The sequence below is a fragment of the Coenobita brevimanus genome, chromosome 6 (assembly GCF_032717465.1).
Source record: "Coenobita brevimanus isolate Jiangsu-jjx chromosome 6, ASM3271746v2, whole genome shotgun sequence".
Classification (NCBI taxonomy): domain Eukaryota; kingdom Metazoa; phylum Arthropoda; class Malacostraca; order Decapoda; family Coenobitidae; genus Coenobita; species Coenobita brevimanus.
In genome coordinates this window covers 51,507,788-51,515,287 of record NC_136959.1, presented here as the reverse complement: position 1 = coordinate 51,515,287, position 7,500 = coordinate 51,507,788, and positions in this window count along the sequence as shown.

Here is a 7,500-nt window from a genome sequence, read left to right as displayed (position 1 = left end):
TTGTGTAATTTTAACGCACAGTATGCTGCATGTTTGATCACGAGCGTGTTCTGCCTCAGTTCCTCCCTTCTACCGTTATAGTAGAGTAAGTCGTCCTTTCTGTTGTTCAGAGTAGGATTGTCAGCTCTTTGTCCCCTATGGCTTCATTTGCGCGTCCTTCTTACAAGTTGTATCAAGCTCTGCCGGCCCCCATATAATGAGCTCAGTCTCTACAGTACATTAATTGCCACTTAGATCTACTCCTCATTTTGTTCACATCTCTGTCCTCCCCTGTACAGTTATTATTGTGAGTGCTCAGGAAGTCTCCAACCATCTAGCAGCTGTGTAATTTGAGTATAAGTGTTATTGCATTTTGTTCTTGTACTGTATAGCATAAGTTGTTAAATTGTAGGACTAGTGAGGTTTTTGTAATTCATGTAAGGTTCTTTTTGTCAGTCATTTTTGATATTTTGTATCTGTAATAATATATCTGGCATTCACTGAGTATTATCTGGTATCTCATTTTAACAGGGCTGACTTAGATAAATTTACTCATGCTAATTTCGTGTTAATAGGGGCTATTGCAGTTAACCATATATTTAACCTGTTTTTTGCCATTACATTATCCTTATGAGTCCTGAATGTTTTGTTGTTAGTTTGAGCATTAAACTTTAACTTGTAATTTTACCTAACTCTTTTGTTTTGAACCTGGAACTTTACAGGACAGTAGTGACTCTTAGTATTCTCAATTAATGTGTACATTATCTTTCTCTGTTCCGTAACAATATACATACATACAGTATACGGTATAATATTTTTAAAGGATGTGATATGTTGGTTGATACTGTTCACAGTACACAGATCGTGTTATTACAGAGACAAGAGTTACAAAATAGTTGGCAAAGGTTTCCATGGTACTAGACATGTGGAACAAGTTGCTTTGCAAAATGTAAGAAGCTCTAATACATTAATAGCGCTGAATAAATATCTAGCTTCGTGTATTATGCTAACCGGGCTCACTGGGGACTAATATAATGTCAAGCTTAGGGCCGTATTCTAAAAGACTTTGGAGATTTCGTAGCACTTCTTCCGTGGCGTTTTATTTTGCACATCACACTTCAACATTTTGTAGGCCCACAGTAATCTTTATTAAAACGATATAAATAGCTTAAAAGAGACTGTCAAGGTGTAATATGGAACCACGATTTCCTTCCACATCTGTTCTACCTTACTACTCCTGATTACAATCCCCATTTTCTTCGTTGCACTCTCTCCTACCTGAGTGTCATTTCACATTTTCCTCCTCCTCCTCCTACTCTTCTTCTTCTTGTTTTCCTCCTCCTCCTTCTCTTCCTCGTTTTCTCCTCCTCCTCCTCCCCTTTGCCTTCCATCAGGTGCAATCAATCTCTTCCGCCTTTGCTCTCCCTCCGCACCTTGCCTCTCTCCTCTTGCGTGTTCTCCCACCCTCTGTTCTTTATCTCACTCTCACTCTCTCCCTTGTCGCCTCTCCCTCTTCCTCTCGCCTTGTTTTCTCTCGGTTTCTCTGTTTTCACCTGAAGGAACTAGGTGACACTCTTTACCTGAATACTATGCCGTGGCTGCATGAAATTCGATGACCCTTTGCTGTGAGGTAAGAATGAGTCTCCTTGATTACTACTCAAACTGACCTTCCCTATTCAGATAATGCACGGCTTCAACTGGGCTGAAAGGGGTTAGGGATCTTCGCCAGGTTAGAATAAACGTGCTATAGAAGGATTATTATTATTATTATTATTATTATTATTATTATTGTCGTTTCTTGTGTTTATTTCAGTTTACAGTACACCATTCAAATTTATAATATACTCAATAAATTCTGCTGACAAAAACAAAAGTATATGGTGTTCTTTAAGGTACAGTACTTCGAATCAAGGTTTTGGCACCCATCCAGAGTGTGTATGTGGGTCAGAGTGGTAGTTAGGTTGCTGGTGGTTGTAGTGAAGGAGTAGCTGTGATGGTGGGATTGTTGTGGTGGTGGTTGGAGTGGTGGGATGTATAGTTGTGGTGGTGATAGTTGTAGTACTGAGAGTTTTAAAGGTTGTTGTATGACGGCTGTTGTGATGTGTTGTATGTTGATTGTTTTAGCAGTAGCAGTTGTCATGGTTGTAGATGTAGGGATGGTAGTTGTAAGATTGTAGCTGTAATTGTGGTAACTGTGCCAGTAATGGTCGTGGTTGCAGTAATGCTAACTGTAAAGATGGTAATACTGGTGGTAGTTGTAACGTTGTTGCACAGGCGATAGTTGTAGTTAGAGAAGTTGTAATGCTTGGAGCTGTAGTAGTGGTAGTTGTAGTGGCTGTAGCTGTAATGGTTGTAAGCTGTTACTGTAATGGTGGTAAATGTAATGTTGGTGGTGGCTGCAGTTATGTTAGTGTCAGTTATGTTACTGTCACTTTCAGCTGTGGTGCTATACTCTTTTCACTTTAATTTGACCTACAATTTTCTCTCTCCATCCCGAATGCTGAGCTGTAGCGAAAGATTAACATCTGAATATGATGCTAGTAGTCAAGAGAGAAGTGCTACAGAAATGTTGTACTGCCGTAGCACTGTCTTTTTCAGCCACTGAGCTGCATGAGATAAGCTGCAAAAGGATGAAAATTTGAGCCAAATTAACGTAAAGAACTATAGATGTAGCAATGATAGATGTAGTAATTAACTAGGAAGCGCTCAAAAAACGCATACCTCGCCCATGCCATTGTCATTAAAACGAATCCGGACCCGGATCCGTGGAGATATTGAGTGGAATACATAGGATCCGGATCAGCCCCAAATTTAATCTATTGTTCCCTGACCCATGGTCAACTGTTCCACAATTTTTCTATTGAAATTCATTGAGAATTTTTGAAGATACTGTGTGGGATACATGGGATCCGGATCCGAATCCGCCACAAAAATTAATCAATTCTTTCTTGGCCCACGGCCCACCCTTCCACAAAAGTTCACTGAAACTCATTGAGATCTTTTGGAGTATTGTGCGGGATACTCCGGAACCGGATCCGGATCCGCCCCATTATTTAACAAATTCTTTCTTGGCCCATGGCCCACCCTTCCACAAATTTCATTGAAATCCACAGAGAAGGTTTGGAGATATCCTGTGGACAAACAAACAGACAAACAATGGTGAATACTCGTACATAACTGTGATGGTAGCGGCTTTAGCGAAGGAAAATATCTTGTTCATCAGCCCTTTATATGGTAAGAGTTCTTTCTGCTGAAAGAAAAAAAAAAATCTGGTGATAGTCAAGTTCAAGTCCAACTGGTACAGATTTTTACGAGCGGCGATAGGCAGCAAGTAAACGGGTGGCCAGCGTTCTTCTTCTGTTTCTGGCATAAATGAAGGACTGGGAGTAATGGTTACCTCTTGCATTAAAGAGTTGGACAGGAAGGGGATGAGAGTTTGTTGCTAGACGGGTGCCAAGCGCCTGTCGAGAAGTGGAGGGGTGCAAGCAGACAGTTCAGAGGAGCAGTCTTTCTAACATCATATTACATCTCTGGATATTATTAAACATAAGTGGTGGCCTTTCGAGACATAAAAGTGGTACGTTACTATATACCAGTAAGGTAATTTGACATGGAGAATCCAAATCTGTCAACAATTGACACCGAAGGTGGTGCCATCTAGCGACAACTTGTATAAAAGTGCTTAATTTAAGCCTATTGAGAAATTAAAGGATCTCGCCGCAGGTCCCTGAGCAACTCTACCCTTGTCCAGGAACAGAGGACACCTCTAGTCTGGTGAATGGATTTTTTTATTTAATTCGTTTTTCCTCCTCTGCTCATCCTCTAAAAAAAAAAAAAAAAAAAAAAAAAAAAAAACACACACACACACACACTAAAATGTGATCACTGTCTAGGAGTGTTGTATTAGGATCCTCTAGTCAAATGAAATCAAATGGTGTCGTTCCTCTTAAGTAGGCTAATCCCCATCCTGAGGTACAGATGATGCATTCTATACACTGGAAGCTAAATCAAGTACCCAAAACATCTAATTACTTTCCATCATTTACTGGAAACTATTGCCTAACAAGAAATCTGTGTGTAATAAGAAGTGTAACAATGTGAGACTCTATAGCCCGTATCTCGTCGAGTTAGGAGGCTCCCCAACACCTCTTCCTTAGCGATTTAATTTCTGATACGGTGGTTAATATAATTTTGCACGTCTCTTATGCAGTGTGTGGCGATACTAGAATGACTTAACGTGCAGGAAGATAGTACGGTGTAATAAGCAAAATAAATCTCTTAGGATGAGGTGCTAGGGAGCTTCCTATTTACGTGTGGCAGTAATGACTGTGGGAAGTTGCAAAGCTGATTGCCACACTTCACTCTTACGGCGGTACTTCCCTGGGTCGATGCTAGCCACCCATCTAATGTCAGAAATGTTGTTATCGCAGGCATGGAACCCCACGTCAAATATTTCTGTTCTCTAGGGTACGCGGCTCCAATGTCAACTGTCGCTTCCACTTCCGCCTTCCCCCCTCCAATACACGGCCGCAAAAACTCAGAAGCATGGCTCAGCGTGTTTGCGTTTCCTCTGCTGACCTTGGTTTTGCTGACATGAAGTTTAAGATAAATGTTGCAGGCGTGTGGCGTTGTGGGTTGTTGCGTTTCTTGTGTTGCGAGAGATGTCATCATCATCATCACCATTATTACTGCCATCAGCATCATCATTACTGCCATCATCATCATCATTGCTGCCATCATCATCACCATCATTACTGCCATCATCATCATCATTACTGACATCATCATCATCATCATTATTGCCATCATCATCATCATTACTACCGTCATCATCACTTCTATTTCCTACTCTAGAATGGGGTAAAGTAGGGTTCTGCAATCCGAGAACGGAGGGAAGCACTACAGAGGGAACACCTACTGCAAAGGGCCACACACTCATTCACTCACCACTCAAGTCCCTGGAATCCTGACTCCACCTCAGAGGCATAATCATCCGTACATATTCTTTTGGTATTTTCTCTATAGGTTTGCGGTGGACATGCGACGACAGTTCCAGCATTCCAGTGTCCTCGGCTCTCAAGATAAGATGCTGATACAGAAATTCCAAGTTATAGAATCAAAAATGGTGCGTAAGAAATGATGATAGCGTTATATAGAAGAAACTACAGGAAATTCATGTTACAGTGGATCATTTTTTAAGGATCGATATTGTAGTTTCAAGGGGACTTCACGTGTGCTGCTGTGTTTGCATTAGATATGGTTTATAATTATACTCGTAGATTATTGTGGTAATATTGTTGCTGCTGCTGTTGTGCCCGTCAATTAACCTGAAAAGTGAACTCAGTGGACTGCAGGCTGAAAGTGCCCTCTTCATGCAGTCCACCACCCTTTTGTCGGGGGATAGGGGGGGAGTTGAGGTCCGTTCGTTTATTCAAGCAGGGTTATATCAGTGCCACCACATGAAGGCGTACCTCTCCAGCACTTGGCAATACTGCAATAAAATAATAGAAGAGCAATATAAAAAAGAATGGCAGTAGTAATAACGAAATGATCGTTGTCGCAAAAGTGAGTATGTTTTCACAGATAAGGACTGTGACTTTTCTCTCGTTTCTGTGCTCTCCTGTGCGTGTGGAGTTGTCTGGTGAGAAGCGTGTGTTATGATCCGCTGACTGTGGTGAGTATTTATGACCTACAGATAATAGTACGTAGTAAGCTGGAGTATAAAACGAAATTCTTTATTCTCAGGTACAACTTAATCATGATAATTCTTCACATTTTTGGTGTCTTAGGTGTCTGTTGAGCATACAAAATTAGTCTGCGGTACCAAAAATAAAATGCTATGGTAAGTAGGAAATTCGCAGTCAAAGAATTAAAGCAAAGGCACGCATCCCCGCCAAGCTATGCTGCTGTGCTCCCAAACTCCTTCACTGGCAACCCATCTTCCCCTGGGACCCCCTCCCCTCTTGCGCTCTAATATCTCACCGTCTTTTCCCCTTCCTAAACCTTCCCCTACACTGGATTCACATATTCCCTGCTCTTATGCACCTCTGTCCCCTTCCCCATAGCCATTACCTCATCTACCTCCCCATACCATCACATATTCCACATGGCCTCCTCCATGACCATTACATTCCACTTCCATTTCCCCATAGCCATTACATATTCACATCCGTTTTCCCCATACCATCACATATTCTGCACTACTTCAGTCTGTGGCTTTCTCTCCTCTTTATCACACTTCCATTTCTTGTTGGCACCTCCCTCCCCCTTCTTCCCCCTTCACTTTCACTCCTGTTCTGTCTGTCTGTCTGTGTCTGTTTTTGTCTCTGTCTGTCTGTCTGTCTGTCTGTCTGTCTCTCTCTCTCTCTCTCTCTCTCTCTCTCTCAGCTGCCCTATCACAAAATTTAATACCTCTCCCTAAAACCCCTCTCCAGCCCCCTTCCCCTTCACCAGCCACAGCCCCCTGATCAGAATGCCAACACACGCAAGACTCTCCGCTGGGGTGCTCTAGCCTATAGGTGGGTGGCGAGGCGGCGCATATATTATAATCAGGGAGCCTCTCACGTCCCCTCCCTGATAACACCATCCTCACCCTAGTCTGATAGCTTTGTTCTTCACTCCCTCATCTGCTTCCTACCCTGTAACTTTTTTTTCCCCCTTTCTTTTTTTCTGCCTTAAGGGAAGATGAGAAGAGTGGGTGCTGGGATGCGGCATGTGTCTGCTGGAGGAGTTACGGCCGTGTTTATAAAATCTTTCACGATCAAGCTCTGTTTAAGAATGCTTTTATAAACCAAGGTGAACAAAGGGGTACTAAGGAAAGCAGAGGCAGTTTGCTATAGAGTGGGTTGTAATTATCGTATTTATTTTATGAAACAAAGACAAGGAGAACAAAGCAAGAATATACACTCTTTGCTCTTACAGTTATAAAACCTTCTTTAATCAAAACGACTTCTGGCACGGTAAACTATTTTGAAGACTCGTTTATTGTAAAAAGGGGTTACGGTACAAGTTATTTTACTACGACTGTTGACTCTTACGTCGCTTTCCGCCCGACAAAAGAGGACTGGTGTAGGTAGTCACATTTTGTTGTTCGTCACGTTATGTCTGGACTTTTTTCTATCGAGGCAGAATACTGACAGTTGGAATTCAGTGTGGTCTTATAGGAATCAGCCGTCGTACTCAGCATATATCAAAAGAGAGGAGGACCGGAGCGAGTGAACAGTTCTTACTACTATACTCCTTTTACTTCACCTTGGCTTAAAACTGACATTCACCCATCTTGAATGCTGAACAGAAACAAATGGTTAAAAGTAGAATATGATGCGAGTCACAAAGTAGCGCTAAGGAAATGACTTAGATCTGAAGCATTGTCTTTTTCTAATACTGAGCAAAATGGAATAAGCTGCAAAAGGACGAAAATCTTGACCAAGGTGAACGAACTACAACACACAATAGATAAAAAAAAAATGTATTTGTTATCCCCTATCAGTGAGGCAATGACACAGTACTGAGAGAGTGGAA